The sequence below is a fragment of the Miniopterus natalensis genome, chromosome 12 (assembly GCF_054644295.1).
Source record: "Miniopterus natalensis isolate mMinNat1 chromosome 12, mMinNat1.hap1, whole genome shotgun sequence".
Classification (NCBI taxonomy): Eukaryota; Metazoa; Chordata; class Mammalia; order Chiroptera; family Miniopteridae; genus Miniopterus; species Miniopterus natalensis.
In genome coordinates, this window is record NC_142092.1 from 30,130,024 (window position 1) to 30,151,156 (window position 21,133).

A 21,133-nucleotide genomic window follows, 5' to 3' on the forward strand; every position below is an offset into this window, starting at 1 on the left:
CTGTCTCTCTCCCTTCCACACTCTCTGAAAAGCAATGGAAAAAATATCCTCAGGTGAAGATAAAAATCTTTTTAAAAGACTCTGTCATTTGCATAAACTAGCATTAAAATGCTCAGCCCAACCCTAGTTCAGATGTGAGATCCTTTGACTAACCCTGCCACACCATCTCTGCTGCCCTGGTTTGCATCTCTCTGTGTCTCCGACCAGCCTTGCGTGCAGAGGTGGCCCAGCTCCTTCCCGCTCCTGGTTGCTGTCTCCATTTTGGCTCCCCTACCACGGATCTTTCTCCGGCATTTACTGGCATCCCTACTAAGAGCCATTCTCACCTAGTGAGTCGAGCCAGCTGGCTAATTCTTCCAAGAGCCAACTCTGTTTCACTGCCTAGATCTGATCAACCCTGCTTAGGTCTTGGCACCGTGGGGGTCACCATGAAAAACACATAAGAATCAAGGGAATTCAAAACACATGCTTTCTTTCTATGTCTCTTTTAATACAATGCATATCACGGACTGAAAAACAACCCAGAAAGCACTTGGTAATTATTTTAAAAGTATCAATTCTATGTATTGGCCCATAAACTTTTTAAAAAAATAAAGACAGATGGAAATGTTAATAATGTCTCAAAATGTGCTCAAAGAAAAAATTATAAACTATCTTAGCCTTAATGTGTCTCCTCAATTAAAAGCTCAACTTTCCAAATTTCGTTTCTATAGCTCACTCATTTACTCATCAAGTAGTTATTGGGCATCTATTGTGTCAGGCCTGGGCTGGGCACTGGGGATACAAGAGTGAAGGAGAGAAAATAAAGAACGAAGGGGAAATAAAGAGCTTATTGTTTAGTGGGAGGCAGTTCTACTCATGAGTAAGTAAGTACGGGGCCTTGTGGAAGCACAGACGGGAGTCCCCTGACTGTGATGCGGGAATGCGGCGCATAAGGGAGCCTGAGGGTGAGTGAGGGCCGGACCGGCCCGAAGCTGCTGGGCGAGTGAGGGCAGGCAGAGAGGAAGGGGTGGGCCGGAGCAGGGTTCGAGAATCGCTTTAGCAATTCCATGACTAAACAGGAGAGAAGGAAGGGAAAGGGGCCTGGCTAACAGGTAGGGCCTGGCTTTGGCAGAAAGGTGGTGTCACTCACTGTGACAGGCAACAGAGGAGGAGCCAGACTGCAGGGAACAAGATGCGCAAGGTTAGTTATGTTTCTAAAAGAGAGAAGAGAGAAAGAGGGCGAGAGGAAAAGGGAGAGGGAGAGAAAAGGAGGGGGCGAGGGGAGAAAAAGGGTTGAAGATTGATGATCCCAGGATTACTGACACCTCTGCTGACCACAGGCGCCGGAGGGAAAGATGACGGCGACTCTAAACATATGCTTGTCCTTTCTTACTAGCTGGGTATTGACACCCTTACGCCTAGAGACCTGGACCACATCGGGGGGGGGGGGGGGGATGCTGGAGGATTCCACTTGCCCAGGCTAGAAGCAAGATGAGTGGTGTGGAGAAAAATTTGGCAAAAATCATCTTCTTGGCTCAATTCCCTGGGGCCCACAACTCATGGAAAGGAGGAACCCAAGGGGAAGCACTGAAAAAGGGGGGGTTCTCTGGGTGCCCTAGAACTGTGGCCCAAAGGCCTCTTTTTCTCTGGTTCCAACTTGGCTTTCTAAGGGCAGGTGTAGGCTGTACTTCTTCCCAAGTACAGGGCCCAGGCCCTCTCAGTGCAGCAGCAGGTGTACCAAACGGCCAAGAGAAGAGCCAACGCAGAGCAGCGAGCCACAAATAAGCTGAGGAAGCAAACAAATGCCAACGGCTCCACTGTTGGACTCAGCGGAGCAGGAATTTTGCAGGAGAGAGAATGAACAGTGATCCTGACCCTAAACACAGGAAAAGGCCTTCATAACCTTTGATTTGAACTTGACCCAATACATTTGATTCTTGGAGTAAAACTACCTGGAGCCTCTGTAGAAATGCTCAGGTCTTAGAGGTGTTGACAAGTCCCAAAAGTAGAAAGGCCAATCATATTTCTATTTTTGACCTACTAATGGCTGCCCTAGGTGATTAGAAGTATGGAAGACCTAGTACCTAATTCAGAGCAACCAACCAGAGTCCGCTGTGAACGATCTCAGGAGAGATGATGGGGTGTTTTTGAGAGGAAGAAGAAAAGCAAAAATGCAGCTTTCTACCCAGACATGGAGACAAAGTGTACACTCAGAGTAGATGAGAATGGAAAGTTATGTGTGTGTTTTTTTCAAATCTATACACACACAGCCAAACTCCTTCGGAAATATGGAGACAGTGCAAACACCACTTAAAATTATTCTGTGAGTGTTAGAAGATTCCGATTGTGCAGATCTTTGATGAGTCAATGTGTATCGTTTCCTAGGAAATGTACAGAGCACCTATGTATAAACTATCAAATCTTGCACAGGCTTAGTCATGTATGTGCAGGATCTAAGGGTTGGACCTGTGTGCGTATGGCCTCTCAGGGTCCAGGGCAAGTCACAGGTGCGCTGTCTCTTAGCTTTGACACAAGGAAAATGGAGTAATGGCCTGCCAGGTTCTGACAAGTTTTTCTTCTTCTAGCTTTTCCCTGGCACTTCTCTGTGCAGTTAACCCAACCCAGAAAGTGAGTCTTTCTTTCAAGATGAGCTTCCAGCCCTAGCTGGTTTGGCTTAGTGGTTACAGCACTGGACCATGGACTGAAGGGTCCTGGGTTCGATTGTGACCAAGGGCATGTACCTCTCTTGCAGGCTCAATCTCTGGCCCCAGTTGGTGCGTGAGCAGGAGGCAACCAATTGATGTGTCTCTCTCACATCGATGTTTCTATCTCTCTCTCCTCCCACCCCTTCCACTCTCTCTGAAAAGCAATGGCAAAAATATCCTCGGGTGAGAGAGGATTGGAGAAGAAAAAAAAAGATGAGCTTTCAGAGAGATCCTTCAGGTGATCACTTTCCCAGAGAATGTGTTCTGCACCATCCTCCTCTAGGAGATACAATAATCTATTTCAAGGAAGCATAAAAGATGGTCCTTTTCCAAGGAACAGTGGCTTTCCAAGACACTGGGTAAGGGGCGAAGAGAGCGAGGCCTTAGAAGTAGGTCTGGACTCAGATTTAGAAAGTCCTTCATTTGTGTAGAGAGTAGTTTTCTCACCTAAATGTTTGCAATAACCTCCTAATTTGGGGCCCCTGGAGTTGTAGTCTCCAGTGGCCCTGGAGGAATACTGTTGCTGAGTGAGAATAAAACCTCACTGCTGAGAGAAAGAAGTGTGCAAATGTCTGAAAAGAAAGAGGGGATTTTCTAATCTTGAATCCTGAGAGAAAGTCCTTGCAGGGGACCGTATACAGGGACACTGAGTGATTTGTTGAGAATGTTTTCAAGTGCAAAAGCTGAAATAAAATAGTTTTATGCCATAGTGACCATTGATAAAAGAAGAAAGCATAACATTAAAATCTAATTCAGTGAAGGGGATTCTGTTCGGAGTTGAGTTGAGTTGGTCCAAGTTAATAGTCTTCCAGTAGGTGAACTTGGCTCAAAGATAGAATCTAAAATTAACAGAAGAGTGTACAGAGAGGATGTGCTCTGGGTTATATTTCCTAAATTCATTCCTCTTAAAGGAGATTTTAATAGGAGCTGTAAAGGTCCAGATTAGTCTCTCTAATAAGTTCCTGGAGCACTGATGGAATATACTAGGATCAGCCAATGATAGCCCATGGGCCAAATCTGGCCCACCACCTGTCTTTATATGGACCATGAAGAAAGAACAGTTTTTTTACATTCTTAAATGATTGGGAAAAGTCAAAAGAATAATATTTTGTGACATGTGAGAAAAATACTACATTCAAACTTCAGTGTCTATTAATAAAGTTGTGCTGAAACAGCTGCACTCGTTCGTTTACGTTTTGTCTATGAATATGCTTTCGTACTGCAACAGAGCTGTGTGGCCTGCAAAGTCTAAAATAGTTACTATTTGGTCCTTTGTAGAAAAAAATTTGCCAACATCTGGAATATACTGTTGATCGATGCCAGACCTCTAAGTTCTTAAAATCAGACAAGTGAATTACGGGATTCTCTAGTCAGAGCCACTCTTGAATTACTAGGCCCAAAATAATGTACAGAGAGAATTTTCTCTAGGAAGTCTCATGTAATCTTTTACCATTTAATGGTAGGCTTTCCTCCTATTTGTACAGATGAGAAAACAGACCTTAGATATTAAGTGGTGGCACAAACAGACTTCCAGGTGAAAATGGTACAACAAAGCAGGACTGTAGAATCTTCACTCACAAGATTATTGAATAAAACAAAAAATAGAAGAAAATAAAAAAATTTACCAAATGTGTAACCAAACATGAGAAAGCGCTGTGGGTACTTTCAATCTTGTTGATGGCTGATGTGCCACAGACTTCAAAACTTGGTTGGTAACCAAGAAAAATCAGAAGCATAGCTCTGAAGGAAAGTAAGTCAACAATGTCGTAAGAACTCTCATTAATTATCATCAATCATAAATTATATGAGAGATGAGTAAGCAGCCCTGGGAAAAGTCAAAGTCAGGATTTGCAGAGACAGGAAGGGCTGCTGGAGCTTGTCATCTTTTTGGAACATTGAGCCGAGTCAGAGGCATGAATTAAGAAGGGGGATATATCGTTGGCTGGGTGGAGTGAGCTCTGATCTTGCTTGAGATTCCACAAAACCCACCTAAAGCCTGAGCTCAGCCCCGGCTAGCTCTTCCCTCGCTCACAGCCATGCCCACACTCCTGGTTTGCAGAGAAGTGGACAGAAGCAGCACGTTGCTCTTAAAAGGGGTAGAATGAGATAGGTCGTTTACTCCCAGTGAAGGAGGAAACAATGACAGTTTGAATGGGTGTCATAGAGGAAACAGGAGACAAGCAGAGTGAATGCAGAAGAAAACAGGCAAAGGAATTAAGGAAGTTAAGATGAAAGATGATTTTTTTTAAAGATGAAAGATGACAAAGAGAAAAACACAATCCTATATAAAGATCATTGGGACCATCAGCAAAAGATGGTGAGACAGAAATATTCAGATACATAATATAAGAGATTGTCTCTGCAATTACTGAAGAATTGGTTGAAAGTACCCACAGTGCTTTTCAAATAAAAATTTAACATTAAAAAAAATCAAAATTTGATTCATATTTCAGTCAGGTTAGCAAGATGCAAGTACAAACAAGGAACATTTCAGGTGTGCAGACAGGAAAAGCAAGGCGCCTGCAAGGAGAAACAATGAATGTGGTCTCAAAAACCTTTAGAAGCAATTTAATGCCATGAAATAAAAGAACAATGCTTAAGACGTCCTGAGGAAAAGAGTAGCCCAGGAATATTACAGACTGCAAAGTTGTGGTTTAAACAGGTATTATTTCTCTAAATTTTAGAAAACTGAGGCCACATAGGGCCCATAAAACTCTTCTTGGAAAAGCTACTTACCTAATCTGAGCAACCAAAGTTGAATCAAAGTAAATTTAGGAATGGAAAAGTCTTGGTAAATGTTCTAATGGAGACCACAGAAGTATTTTAAATGTTAAATTAAGACTAAACAACTGAGAGAATTATAATTGTAACCCAGAATACAAATGTTATAGTTTCTGACAAAGTTAAAACATATGATCAACAAAAATCAACGGTAAAGGCAAAGGGAGGTGGGAGCGAATGTAAGAGTTCATATTACCTTCTTTCCCCAAACAAGCTGTCAATCTGTATTGTCTAAAGTTAAGCATATAGTCTTCTAAAAGTTACCAACTGTTAATGATTTTCATAATTTATTTTCTTAATCCTGAAGGGACATTTAGAAAATATCTCTTGTGGTGAAAGAAAAACAGCAACCCAACATTATCTGAAGTTCATCAACCCTTTCAGTTTCTATTTCTTTTGTTAAATACAAGTAAAATTAAATTTAAAATATTATTTATAGTGTGATTTTATACAAGTTTAATTTGATAAGAAACTGCCTATTTCCCAAAGTGGCCGTGCTGTTTTACATTCTCACTAGCAATGTGGGAGGGTTCCAGTTGCTCTGTGTTCATATCACCACTTAGTATTATTAGTGCTTAAAGCATGTGGGTTTTTAAAATTTTTTAGGCTTTACTAATAAGTGTGCAATGGTATCTCATGAATTTCCCAAAGCTTTAATTTTAAAAAGAAAGAAATGGGTCTTTTTTTTTTTTTTTTAGGAAAAAAACCCAAAAAACTGAAACTGTTACTTGAAGAAAGAATAGAACATAAAAAAATATTTTTGAATTTTTAAAAAAGTGCTAAGATATTTTCAGTTTTTGCTTTTTGAAGTGTAGTGTGTAGTCAGGCTAGTGCCACCTTATCTTCTTTTTTCCAAGAAATTGTTAGTCCCAGCTCTTTAACTTTGTAACATCGAGACTTCATCCCCCAGGGCCAGATTCCTCATCCCAAAAAATGAGGGTTTGACTACAATTAAATTAAATCAGAATCTCCAGGGTTGGGACACAAATGTCAGTATTTTAAAGCATCCCAGGTGATCCCATGGGCAACCAAAGTTAACAACTCCTCAACTAATATCTAAATTGCTGTAAACCCCAAAATTCTATTAGTCTAATTTCAGCTTTCTCAGGCCTCTTTGTTAGGTTCACTCTCCTGGAGCCAGATAATTCTTCACTGGGGGTGGGGAAGAGGGCTCTCATGTATTGTGGAATGCTGAACAGCATTCTTTGATTCCACCCACTCTGTGCCAATAGCACACCCCTACTCCAAGTTGTGACAACCAAAAATGTCTCCAGATATTGCCAAATGTTCCCTTGAGGGCAAAATCACCCCCTAGTTGAGAATCACTGCACTACTGCATGCCACAGTAAACCAAAAACAATTCAGTGGAATTTAAAAGCTTTTAGGAGCTTTTATAATATACAACAACATTTTCTTTTGTGTTTTATCCTATCTGCTAGTGCCTCCACTCCAAATTTTTAATTTTGATGTTGCGTTGCCGACAACCAGCAGAGGGCACATCTAAATTCTTCTGAGCTCCTGTAGGGTGGTGATAAGATAAAGACACAAGCTGGCAGCTTGGCCCCACAACCCCTGTGTGTGGGACAAGGGGAGAGTAGGGAGAAAGACAAGACCGAAGGCTGAAGAAAGATCTGAAGAGAAAAAAGATAACACAGAAGAGCCAGGGAATTGGCAGGCAGGCCAAGTAGTCTGAGATGTGGGACACTGAGCTGGAAATTAGTTCCAGAAACTAAAAAGGATTCCAGCTACGGGGAGACCCAAGGTCACTTCTTTCCTGGAGGGGACTGCAGGGGATATGGAGGAATACCCAGGCTTCCGGCTGCTTTTACCTGGCCTAATCCAACTGCCCCTGCAGAGGAGCCGTGTCAAGGGCATGAACAACTTCTCCCCACTTGTGACCTTGTGAGGGAGCCCAAGATATCATGTTGCAAATGCCACAGAGTATCACAGTTTAAAACTACTATAATGTGTTCTCAGGGTATACCATCTGGTTTTCCAGAGGGTCTAAAAGTTCCATAAATCTCTCCAGGATCCTGTCATGCTGGCTCTGTTATTATTCTCAGTAAAACATCTCCATTCACTCAGTCTTCATAAGATCCATGAAGTCAGCTTTGATTACACACCACTTCTCACTTACCAGAAGGCTTGATTTTTTCCTCTGGCTTCCTTATTTTCTGACAACATATTGCAATTCCTTTCAGTGGAGGGCATCCCGGAGGCAGCCGATGAATGTTTCTCTCTCATCGGTGTTTCCATTTCTCTCTCCCTCTCCTTTTCTCCCTCTGATATCAATAAAAACATATTTTTTAAAATAATTTGCCCTGGCCCGTGTGACTCAGTGGTTAGAGCGTTGGCCTGAGCACCAAAGGGTCTCGGGTTTGATTCCCGCTCAAGAGCATGTACCAGTGTTGCAGGTCCAGCCCGGGCAACCAATTGATGTGTCTCTCTCACATGGATGTGTCTCTCTCTTTCTCTCCCCCCACCCCCAACTTTATCTTAAAAATCAATGGGAAAAAATCCTTGGGTGGGGATTAACAAAAATAATTAAATTAAATTAAAAATTCCTTACAAAGGGGGCTTGGCCTGATAGTTCAAATAGTTGTAGCTTGTCACCTCTCTCATCTTTTGGCAAAATCAGAGCAGTGCCCATGTTACAGGGAGAACAGCCACCCAAGGTAGTATCTTTTTTTTTTTTTTAATTATCACATATTTTCCCATTTAAAATAATACATACATGGAAGAAACTCAAAAGTATATTGTTAAATGAAAGAAGCCAATCTGAAAAGAGTACATACTTCTGTGATCCAGCAATATGACATTCCAGAAAAGGCAGTAAAAAGATGAGTGGTTGCCCCAGGGGGAGAGGGGAGGAAGGGATAAATAGCTGGAGCGAGGAAGATTTTTTAGGGCAGTAAAATTACTTGGTATGATACTAGTGTAGGCAAAAAAAGGGCCACATACTAAGCCTGACAAACTCAGGGGAAGTCTGCATGGCAGGCCTCACAGACTCAGAGACCTAAAGTAACCACATAAAAAAACCTCTTAACTAAAAGCGAGTATCTTCCTTAGCGAAGGTCAGTCTTTACTAACTAAAGTGAGCCTGTCTATTGTCTTTTTGCATCTAGGATGACATACCTTTGGAATGTCAGAGTAATTCCCCTTTTCCAGACCCTCAGGGCACAATCTCCCACCAGAATATGATACCACAGAGCCCCTCATTGTTACCTTGTTGCCCAAATACCATCTCTATGTGCTATAAATGTTCATTGTTACCTACTTGTACCCATCAATGTAAAAATAAGTATTTGTCTCTTCATTTCACTCTTTATCCAATCTCAGAGATTTCTCAATTTTGCTTTCTCCCACCTCCCTAATCTATCAATCACCAGTGGATTTCATGTAACCCCCTTACGCCTTCCCCTTTGATTCTGATGTAGTAAAACTGCCATTTTCCAGAGCATTTTCTCAATCCGTTGAGATTTTGCTTCTTGGGAATTGTCGTCAGTTTGGCTCAAATAAGCTCATAAAAATTCTCTGTAGGTCTGGACATTTCTTAGGTGTATTAACCTAGATGCACAGGAACAATGGACAGGGCTGGCTTAAAACCTTTCACTAAAGAAGTTATAGGCCTGGGGCCTGACTACCCACCGTGACCTGTCCTGTTAAGGATTTATGATCAGATCACCCTGCGAGGTTACTTTCCATAGGACCCCTTTTTCCATAGAACCCCTTTTTAATCCACAGTGTCAATGTAGGTTCATCCGTTTTAATAAATGTACGATTCCAGTGAAGGACGTTGATAGTGGGCGAGGCTGTGCACGAGTGGGGGCCAGGAGTATCTGAGAAATCTCTGTATCTTCTGCTCAATTTGGTTGTGAACCTGAAACAGCTCTAAAGAATAAATTCCATTTAAAAAATTTTAAATAATACGTACACAGTACAAAAGTATTGCAAAGTAGAGAAGAGTGAAAAAAGGGAGAAAATAGTCAAAGCTGGCATAATTTAAGGAACAGGAAAAATCTCTACCAGTCTGATAGCCCATCACTCTGGTTAAATCATTTGCATCTTCTGGAGTCTCTCTGTTGGAATATAATTATCCTTAGAGGTGAGAGATTTTAATTTAAATTATTCTTTGGAATACAGTTTAGCATGTGGGTTAAGAATTTGGGCTCTGGAATCCCGCTGCCAGGGTGGAGTGCCAGTTCTGGCAACTACTAACTGCGTGACCTTGGGCAAGTGACTTAATCTCTTAAGGTGTCAGTTTCCATCACTAAAAATTTCAGGTAGCAATAATAGAATTTTACTCAGAACTGTTTTATGAAGGGTAAACAAGATAATGGACATTTTTTAGGGAATGGCATGGAACCCATAGCAAGCGTTTTTGATCCCTGTATCTAAGAACTTTGTTATAATGTCTTCTGAACATACATTGGGTTTTAAAAGTCCTAGACTCTTTTTGTTGTTGTTATTAATCCTCACCTGAGGATATTTTTCCATTGATTTTAGATAGAGTGGAAGGGACTGAGGGGGAGAGAGAGAAAGAGAAGCATCCATGTGAGAGAGACCTCCGACCAGGGTGGGGGATCGAACCTGCAACCCTTTGGGTACAGGCCGATGCTATAGCTACTGAGCAACACTGGCCAGGGCAAAAAAAGTCCTAGACTCTTAATGAGCATTATGGTCTTGGGAGTATCTCTATTTACCAGTTTTGAGATATACTCAGTTCTGAATAAAGTTATTAAAAAGGGTAATAAAATCATAAGATAGGTTGTCTAGTCCAACACCCTCGTTTTACAAATGAATAAAGTTAGAACCAGAGAGATTAAGTGCCTGACCCAAGAAAGTGAAGTTGATCTCAGAGCTGGAGTAATTTCCACTCTTCAGAGGAAATATAGGATGGTTGATTCTGTATCCATTCTTAAGCCAAATTTCTTATTCTAAATATAGTTAATCCCAATTTAATAATGTCACTTGTTTTACAGATGACACATCTGTAAATTATAAACTGTAGAAGCTTTGAGGTCACAAGGGCCCAGATTTGAATGTTGACTTGGCCTCCTAATGTGAAAAAGACATTTGTGACTTTGGGCCCCGCCCAGCGCCTGGCATAACTCCAGTGATTAATATTGGTTCATGATATACAAATTAATGTTGTAAAAGGTACTGGGCTTTTTTCTAAATTGCATTTTTCGTGAGAGTGGGGCAGAATAGAAGCCCAATAGTGGACTTCTTATGCCTGTGGACCAAAAATGGAAGTCTATGGAAAGAAACCTCACAGGGTGAGCTGATCAGAAATTCACAACTGAGCAGGTCATGGTGGGAGTCACACCCCAGGCCTATAACTTTTCTAGTAAAAGGTTTATTTTTGTCTTAAGTAAACCCTGTCCATTGTTTCTGTGCATCGAGGTTAGCACACCTTTGAAATAACCACCCCTCGATATAGTTGTGGACGCGGAGTTTAATGAAGAAATAAATAAATAATGTAGACTTTATTTAGAAAGAAAGAACCACCCTCAAGAGAGCACAAAATCTTAACTACTCTGTAATCTCATCCCTGCTTTAGCTTCCTCCCACCTTCATGTAATCTTCCTTACATCCCTCCTTAATCCTAAATGCATAAAAAGAAAACAAAACCTGCAAACTGTTATTCTAGGAAGCACTTATCTAGTAGATCTTGCTTCTAAGTGTATCCTCATTTCGGCTCAAATTTTTACAAACGTTCTCTACACGTTTGTATGTTCTTATGACGACATGCCTAAAAGCTAAAAGGCATTGGAGACAAAATATTAGCACTTTGAGACAAAAGCTGGGGACAGACATTAAAGTGCAGTGTATGTAAATGACTATGTAATTGGGGAGAGATGTAGATTATAATTTATTATAATCTACATTCCTGAGTTAACTCTGTGAGAACTAAACGGAGAGAGTTAAATGACTCAGCAGGATTAGAATTCATTCAGACTGGAGTTTATCCAGAACAGGAATGTAGACAGTTTTTAATCTTCTCTTGCCTTTTATTTCCCTCAAGGTAGTGAATGGGGTTACCACATTGCACAAATTGAGCAGACCCCCGTCCAGAACAACAGAATGGTTAACACCGAGACGACTAATAACTCTAATACAATTTCTGCTAAATTTCAGAAAATTTAAATTTAATACAATTGCATGTAGATTTAAATGAGTTCCCCCTTGAAATTCCTTCTCACAAACTTTGTCTGTGGCCTTTGATTGAGACGCAGAACTGGCAGCCAGGAAATACTCTTTCCGCTCTATCTTACAGCCTCATGCTCAGTAGAACCTTGCTAAACCAAAGCAATTATGTCTCCTAAAAGTATCAAGCCAGCAAATGAGTGCTTAGAAAGTTCTAAACCATGTCAAGAAAAATTCAAGTCTATCAAATATAAGGAAATACACACATTCTGGGTCATGTGATTATGAGAATTTTTTTCTTTTTCACACATTTCTACATTTTCTATAATACAATGTATTATAATAAAAGTCAGAGAAAATGGGACTTTCAAAAAGGTTTCTTTTCATTCTCCATACTGCCAATCTTTGGGTTATTTTAGTCCTTCGGAAATACGGCTCGAGGAGCCCTGAGCACTGGAGAAGCTGACCTCATTTGCTTTTTGGAACTTGGCACTTGAATTGCAGTTCTGATCTGAAGGCATCCCCGGGGCTCCATAGGTTTAATTTACCTGGATCTTGGGCAAGATGTGAGCTCAGGTTCTTGCAGTCTGTTGTAAGAAGAAAGGCACTGGGGCCTTCTCAAACGAGACTGCGTAAGTAGGGGCTCAGCTATGTCATGAGCCTGCAAGTGGAGAGCTGGACTGGATGTGGGTGTGGGTCCGCCTGGGGAAGCTGGGGCATCAGCCAGGAGACTTGGATGCCTTTCTTGTAAAAGGGCATGACCAGTAACTTCAGTCAAAGGAGCTGGGGCAGAGTGATCCAAGCAAGCACAAAGGAGTAGGCAGATCCAATGGGAAGCTTTGTTGGTGTAGACATTACCATAGTGGAATGACTTGTATTCCCATTGGTATAATTTGATCTAAACTCCAGTACATTTTCCCAGTTGCCTTGCAGCGACTCAGGTCAGCCCAAAACAGGATTTGACTCTTCCTTCGGGAAGGATGCCAAATATTCCAGGCCCCCTTTTCTGCTGCTTCATGGTATTTCAACTCAGGCTTTCAGCTGGCCCAGTTGATGAGAATATGATAGAAAAGCATCAATTTTAACAGGGGAAAAAAAAAAGAGAGAAATAGGCCCAATGTCTGCCTTTGGGTTCTGGTTAACTGAATTATGGTTCATCCAGACAATGCTACGCAGTCCTTAAGAAGGACAGAGATCTATGCATGCTAATATGGGAAGATATCAGTAATAGATGTTAATGGTGCCCCAAGCCACACGCCCTCAGTCGTAACCTGAACTGTGGCTATGGTGGATGGTCCCCATGCATGCTGAACGCTTCCCAGCTCAAGCACCAGCTGCAGTCTCTCAGCTTCTCTACCCCAGAGCTTTCTCAGCCCTTCCAGAGCAGACCAGGAGTACAGAGGAATTAACCTCTTGAGGCAACCCTTAACAAATGGGCGATGCCTCCCGTCCTAATTCTGAGGTGCATCTACGTGGTTAGAGTCTTCGTGACATTGCTCCCTAGTACTGAACCTACACCCACTGCACTAGTCAGATCCTGCTTTTATTGGTTTTCCCTCCTTCTCAGTATTACTCACTTTATTTCATTCCAGATTATTGGGATTACCAGGAAAGAAGGTTTCAGGGCTACAATTCTACAATACACCATCTGTACATTGTACTGTGTGTTCACCATCCCAAGTCAAGTCTCCTTCCATCACCATTTAACAGCTTTCAATAAGAGTAAAAGTGGCCTAATTGTCCACTTGCCACTGAAAAGGGAAAGGAATTTGAGTACTGATTCTGTGCCAGGCACTGTCCTATGTATTTTTTATTTCACTTAAAAACAAATATTGCCACACTTACTCAGAGAATGAGCTGGCTGCATTAATTGTAGAGAATAAGACTGTTTTCAAATTTCCCATTAAAGCCGTCCTCTGGCCTGGAATTTTGTGAACCAGCTCTTTGAGAGCAATTTATAGCAATGATACTTCATTGGACTGTAATTCTCTGACTTTGCCCCCATACCAACTCAGTTTGGTTCTAGATAGCCAACAGCTTGATATTTTCCTATTTCCTCTCATCCTTACACATCTTTTAAATTGATACAACCCATGCCAAGTTTCTCTCAATCTATGTTAGATATCCATCTCCTTTGTATTTTTCTTCGAAAAAGAGAGTTTTAGGTAAAAAATTCTAAATAGCTAGTCTTTTTAGGATGACATATCTGAAGATCATTTTATTTCTCTTAGTTTCATTTCTCAAATCCAAGTTCATTTAGAACTAATTATACTTCCCAGACTGAAGTATCTCCCAATAATCAGTCCTTCAAGGTTTGTTTTTCCCTGTAAACTTAGATTCTAGATAATTTTCTCTTTGACTTACCAAATTGGTATAAGAAAGGAGTTCAGATGTCTGGGTCATATGTATTTTAGGATTAAACTAATCTCTTTGGTTAATTGGATCCAAAATTACCTTGACTTTTTCTTCGCAACAGGGAAGCCACGTGGTGTTAGTTACATAAGGCCAAGGAATAGATACAGTCCATGATAATGTAGTGGAAAATTTACTAAGAATATCTTTTGGGTATTTTTTCTTGCTATTTTTCTTCCTTAGATTTCTATCTTTTTGCTATTTAATAGATATGTAAAGGATTGTGTTGTCATGTCAGAGGGGGGTGGCAATATCCAAAGAAATACCACAAATTAATATCCCCTTCCCCCAGATGAAAGAACTTTAACATTTTAAAGCCTCTGGCAATTCGCAGAAATAAATGCTAAACAGGGACAGAAACCTGATGTCATCGATTTTCTTTCAAAGCAACACAAGAAAAGTCATCTTATTAAAGATAATGTAAATCAGCTTTGGCAAGTGTGCTCAGTGGTTAGAGCGTTGGCCCGCACCCAACTGATCTCTCTCTCCCACTCCCTTCCCCCTCCCTCCCTTCCACTCTCTCTAAAACTTAATGGAAAAAATATCTTTGGGTGAGGATTAGCAAAGCAAAAAAAAGTAAAGTAGAGAGCACAAATGAACATTTATCTGTTTTAACAAAACTTTAATAAGATTCTCTATCAGAAGCTATTTTTTAAAACCAGCACTTAGGATTTTCAAGCAGGTTACATCAAGGACAAAGAATTTATATTAAACATGAAATAAGTGTGCTAAATGGTTATTGTATTGTAGAAAATTAAGAAGTTTTAATACTGTCTATATCCTAGGGATCAGTACCAAGGCTGATTACTTAACATCTTACGTATTAGTTATGTATAACTTCCAGGTGATGAAGTGCTGACTGGGTGGGGATAAACTACAGAAAGTGGTCTCAAAGCAATGAATCAAAGAATGTTTAAGATGGGAGCCTGAAAGGTGTGAATTATAACCTCATAGAAAAAGAATCTGCCTCATGATTCTTAAAAAATTCAGCTGAAACTTTATAGCCATTTTGCTTCTGAGGCTAAAACCATCAAATTATCCCCCCACCAAAAGACGATTATTAGATATTTTCATATGGGTATTGAAAACAAAACCGAGAGCAAAACCTTACTTTTTCATAAAAACATGATGCAGTTGCCAAACCTGAATGGAAAGGACTTCACAGCTGGACTCTCCAGCTACCTGGGTTTGAGTCCTCCTGTCTACGTTCAGATCCTGTCTCTGCCACTTGTCAGCTGTATGATCCTGCGTGAGTGACCCTGTGAAGATCACAACAAGCCTACCTCTCAGTGAGATGTGTGTCAAACCAATAGCATACAGATTTGCACATAGAAATTTTACAACAAATATTAACAAATGTTATTTTTAAGCTGCCTGGAACAAAGTGAGAGAATAAGTTGCTATACTTGTGGTCCAGAAAAAGACAAAGAAGCAATGTTCCCAAGAGGGGGAAAGTCATTAGTTGAAGATTCCAAGGGAATAATTTGAAACAAATTGAAAATTCTGTGTTGATTCCAGGTAACCTTGAAAAAGAGATAGGAAGGCAAACTGGAAAAAAGGATTGTAGAAACATACGAGCTAAAGAGTTGGAGCTTCAAGTTGGAAGCTAAAAGCAGAAACCAAAGACAATGGCCAGATAAGGCAAGTCAGGTCTTAGGAGTCCAATTCAGAAATCTCAGGAAAGGCACATTAACAGCTTCCCTGAAGGAAAATTGTTCCTCCTGAGGCAGTCAACTTTCTGCTATTGAAAGCACCAAACTCTAATCACTCTGAGGCCCTAACAGTTTTTACATTAAGGCATTTCATTTCATTGAGGTGACATAACTGGGCTAGAAAACATTTAGGGAAAAAATAATTCATGGAAAAAGGATTAGAAGTCCTCGGTGTACCTAATAGATGAGAAAAATATAGCCATGGTACATATGAGCAGGGTAAGTTAATTTGTTTACCAAATTTTGAATATTTACATTGTATAGATAGTGTTCTCAAACTTTCTGTGAGGAGTTGGAATATTCAGTCCAGCATACTGGAGAAGAAAAAGCTGCCTGGGGCATGAGAGAAGATATAAATTTAAACGGGGCTTTAGCATGAGTCCTTGGCAAACAGCTTAGATGCACAAAAGCTAGAAGTGACTCCACAAAGTCTAGCAGAGATAACCTGTTGTGGGACTGAGAGTTGAAGTGCTTGAAGATACTTGGCTTCCAGCCCATCCAGCATTAAGAGACTGTACTTAGTAACTAAAATTCTCCTGAGACTCCAGAAAGGCCATGCCTTAGAAGTGAGGAGGACACCCTAGAGTCAAGTAAGAGTCATGACCTCAGACTTATTTCAAAACTGACATAGACCCACCCTAACTGAAAGTAAAACCAATCAGACAGGACTAAAAAGTTCCGTGAGTAATTTAACTGCCTAACACAACCAAATTCAACATCGTTGTTGTTTTTTCAACATCCTTTAAAGTGTGATGAAATAATGCAGTCTCCCTTACAGCATATAATCTACAAGTCCAGCACAATTAAAGAAAAAAATACTAAACAAGCAAATAAGCAGGAAATATGATCTATAATTGAGAAAAAAAAAGAAATTAGAAGTCAATAGAAATTATTCGATGTGAAGAAAGACACACACACACACACACACAGAGCTAAAAAATTTAATAGAGCCTCAGTTATGTGCAGAATAATATTAATGAAATTAAATTCTCAGAGGGGTTAGGAAGAGAATGGGACAGGAAAATATTTGAAGTAATAATGGTTGGTAATTTTCTAAATTTGGTGTAATACATAAACTTACAGCACTAAGAAGAGCAGTAAACTCAAGCAGGGTTAAATATGAAAATAATCACTCTGAGGCACATAAAAATAACACAAAATATTTAAAAATAAAGAAAAAAAAATCTTAAGAACAGCCAGAAAAATACAATATGTTGCATACAGACACACAATGATACAAATGGCTGACTTCTTTTCTAAAAGAAGGGAGGCCTAATGCTGCTTCCAAGTGTGAGAAAGGACCCCACATCAAGTTTTGTTTGTTTGTTTGTTTGTTTTTAAATATATCTTTTATTGACTTCAGAGAGAGGAAGGGAGAGGGGGAGAGAGAGATAGAAACATCAATGATGAGAGAGTCATTGATTGGCTGCAGCCCGCAACCCGGGCATGTGCCCTGACAGGGAATCAAATCCTGACTGCCTGGATCCCAGGTCGACACTCAACCACTGAGCCACGCCTGGCTGGGCTCAAGTTTTTATTTTACCCTCAGTTTTGAAGCCTATTTACCTGGATATCAAATTTTGAGTGGAGTTCCCTCCCCCCTTTTTTTCTTTTACAGCACTTCAAAAATATTATAACATTGTTTTCTGGCTTCCCTTCTTTTATTATTTTTATTTTTATATATTTTTTTAGATGGACAAAGGTTTTTAATAGATATTTCCCCAAAGACATATGTATAGCCAGTAACTACAAGAAAAGATACTCACTACCAGAAGAATTCTTTTCTTTCAAGCAATGTAACTATGATAAAAACAACCTTAAAGAATCCATTGCCAGAAGACTGGCGTTACACAAGATGCTAACTGGGGTTCCTAGGATTGGAGAAAATGGTATCAGATGAAGCATGAATCAGCAGGAAGGAATCAAGGGTGCCTGATATGAGAAATATGCAGGTGCAAATAAAAGGTCATTTTTTTCCTTCGCAATTTCTGTGAAAGACAACTGACAATTTAAAGCAAAAATAATGACATTGCATTGTGGAAATTATTACATACATAGATGTAAAATAAATGGTAACAATAGCTCAAGGAAAGAGAGAATTATTGTTGTGGGATTCTTTTTATGTGAAGTCATACAATATTACTTCTCAGCTGACAGTGATAAATTAATAATGTATACTGTAATGCCTAGAGCAACCATTTAAAGAATGATACAAAGAGATAGAGCTAAAAAGCCAGTAAAGGAATTAAAATGAAAAAATAAAATAATATTTTCTTAAAGTGCTAAATATATATCTACCCAATTCCACTTCTAACTATTTACTCAAGAGAAATAAAAGCTGCCGTAGCTGTTTTGGCTCAGTGGCTAGAGCATCGGCCTGTGGACTGAAGGGCCTCAGGTTCGATTCCAGCCAAGGGCACATACCTAGGTTGCAGGCTCTTTCCCTGGCCCTGGTTGGGGCACGTGCAGGAGGCAACCAGTCAATGTGTCTCTCTCACATCGGTGTTTCTCTTTCTGACTTTGTCTTTCTCTTTCTCTCTCTCCCCCTTCCACTCTCTCTGAAAAGCAACAGAAAAAATATCCTCAGGTAAGGATTAAAAACAACAACAACTCAGCAGTAAGAACATAAACAACCTAATTAAAAATGGGCAAAAGACCTGCACAGGCACCTCACCAAAGAAGATATACAGATGGGGAAAAATGCATATGAAAAGATGCTCAGCATTATTTGTCATTAGTGAGTTGCAAACTAAAACAATAATGACATATACTACACACTACTAGAATGGTCGAAATCCAAAGAACTGATAATATGAAGTGCTGATGAGAATGCAAAGTAACAGGAACACACTCATTGTTGATGGGAACACAAAGTGGTACTTTGGAACACAGTTGGGCAGCGTCTTAAAAAGGTAAACATAGTCTAATCATTCAATCTAGCAGCCATGTTCCTAGTTATTTACAAATATGTGAAAACTATGTCGACACAAAATGTAAGCATGAATATTTACAGCAGTTTTATTCATAATAGCCAAAAATTGGAAACAGTCAAGATGTCCTTCAAGAGATGACTGGATAAACAAATTGTGGTACACCAATACAATGGAAAATTATTTGGCAATAAAAAGAAATAAGCTATCAAACATGAAAAGACATAGATTATTCTTAAACACATATTGCTAAATTAAAGGAGCCAGTCTGCAAAGGCTACATACATGACTCCTTATATGACATCCTGGAAAAGGCAAAACTGGACAATGAAAATTATCAGTGGTTCACAGGAGTTCCAGAGGAGTAGAGGGATATTTGAATAGATGAAGCACAGGGGAATTTGGAGGACCATGAAATTATTCTGTATAATATTACAACTGTGATATAAGACGTTATACATTCATCAAAGGTCGTTGAATTATGCAGCACAAAGAGTGAATCTTAACATGTGCCAGTTACAAAAAGCATTTAGGAGGTCAAGGGAGCCCCAGGACATTACGCAGCATGTGGCAAAACCATCTGCTGTAGTCCAAGTCTGTGAAACAACTTCACTGAAGCAGACGGGAGAAAAGGTACTGACCTAAGCAACTTCGAAAATAAGTAGAGTTTGTAAAAATAAAAGGAAAGGAAACTATATATAAGCACTGGACTCCAGATGTGAAAATTATACTCCATGGGGGATGGGTTAACAATTCTGATACTGTTATACCTGTACACTGGCATTGAAGTTAAGGAAATGGATGGCAGGTGGTGGAAGGCCAGGCAGATAAACAAGGGGAGCAAGCTAGAGTGATCCATGTGGTAACAGATTAGAGATATTAATACGAGCTTATGTGTAGTTTAATATAAATGGTTACAAACAGAAATATTTCTTTATATGTGTGTATACACAGATTAACTAAACACCTATATTTCCTTGTTCCATCAGCTGAGGGGGCCTAGAAATAATGACTCTTCAGTAGCAACGAGAACTTCTAGCAACCACGTGCTGGTTTCTAACACTGTTTTCCAATCAAATGAAACAGGGCTCCTTAGAGAAATGACTCATTCTAGGACCTGAACAAGAAATTTACAGGATGAGCCTGGAGCATCTTATAGCAGCAGAAAGTAAGGGAATGTTACCCACCCCACCCTCTCGACAAAGCCACAAAAATAGGGGTATGTTGAAGGGACACTGGAGCCAAGGAAAAGATGTCCCAATGGCCAAAACTGGAACAATTTAAGCAGCAAAATAACTAACGTAGTATTGAATTATAACCCAAAGTATAAAATAAATATCCATAAGTACCTGGTGGACATAGTAATTTGAAGCTCTTCTATTAACTTCTTTCCATGGCCAAATCATCATTATCTGAATGCCTTAAATTTCAAAATGGTAAAAATTCTAGAGCAAAATATTCAGTATCTGGGGAACTCCCAGTGAAAAGACTAAGAAATATTCCATATTAAATAGCCCAAGTGAGAAGGACATTCCTGATATTTTGCAGGACTTGAATTTAATCCTTCCTTTCCCATTCTGCACAAAGTCTCCCAAATATCCTTTTTTTCTTTCTTTCTCTCCGTGGCCTCATGTCTACTGTGCCTTTCTTCTTTCCTGCTTTCCTCCCCTCCTGCCTTTCCTCTCTTCTAACACTAGGTCCTCCCTTCTCTTCGCCTAAGTCTGGTTTCAGAGGGAACTGAGGAGGCCCTGGGTTTTGAGTCTAACTCAGCCGTGTCCTCTGTGGTGTGGGAACGAAGGAATCAGAAATGATCAAATATTTACGCAGTGCATTCTATGCTTGGAAAGAGCGAACATATGGGATTTAAATAGAACCTGGTTGAAATCAGTCTCCATTCAATCTTATAATCTCTGTGCCTCAGTGTTCTCATCAGGAAAGTAAGGACATGATAGCAGCTCCCATGGAGAGTTGTGTGGATTAAATAAGATACGGTTTGTCCAATGCCTACTTCAAAGCAGGCACTCAGCAAATAACAGCTATTAGGGAACTATGGCTGAAAAACAAGGGAGGGAGCAGAAAGGCCATACTGCAGTTTTTCCTCCCTCTTTCCTCCCTTCTAGCCTAAAATCATAGGAGCGGGGAGAGGACAGAAGGCAGGAGGTGAAAGTGTGGGCAAAGCAATACTAAATCTTAAATCTTAATCCCCAACTTACTGCTGGATCAAAGTCAAAGATATTGACAAGACAGTTTTTATTTTATATATCTGATTTTATAGTTCATTTCAGAGAAATTATCTAAACAATACTTACCATATTTGGAATAAAAATCTCAAAGAGGAAAATTCTCTTAGATCAAAACTCCAGCAAAACTGACATACCCAGATAACTTACTGGCTTCTAAGAGAAATAAAATCTGATGATGTCATTTCTCTGCTTGCCCATTCCAGTATCAATAGTTTCAA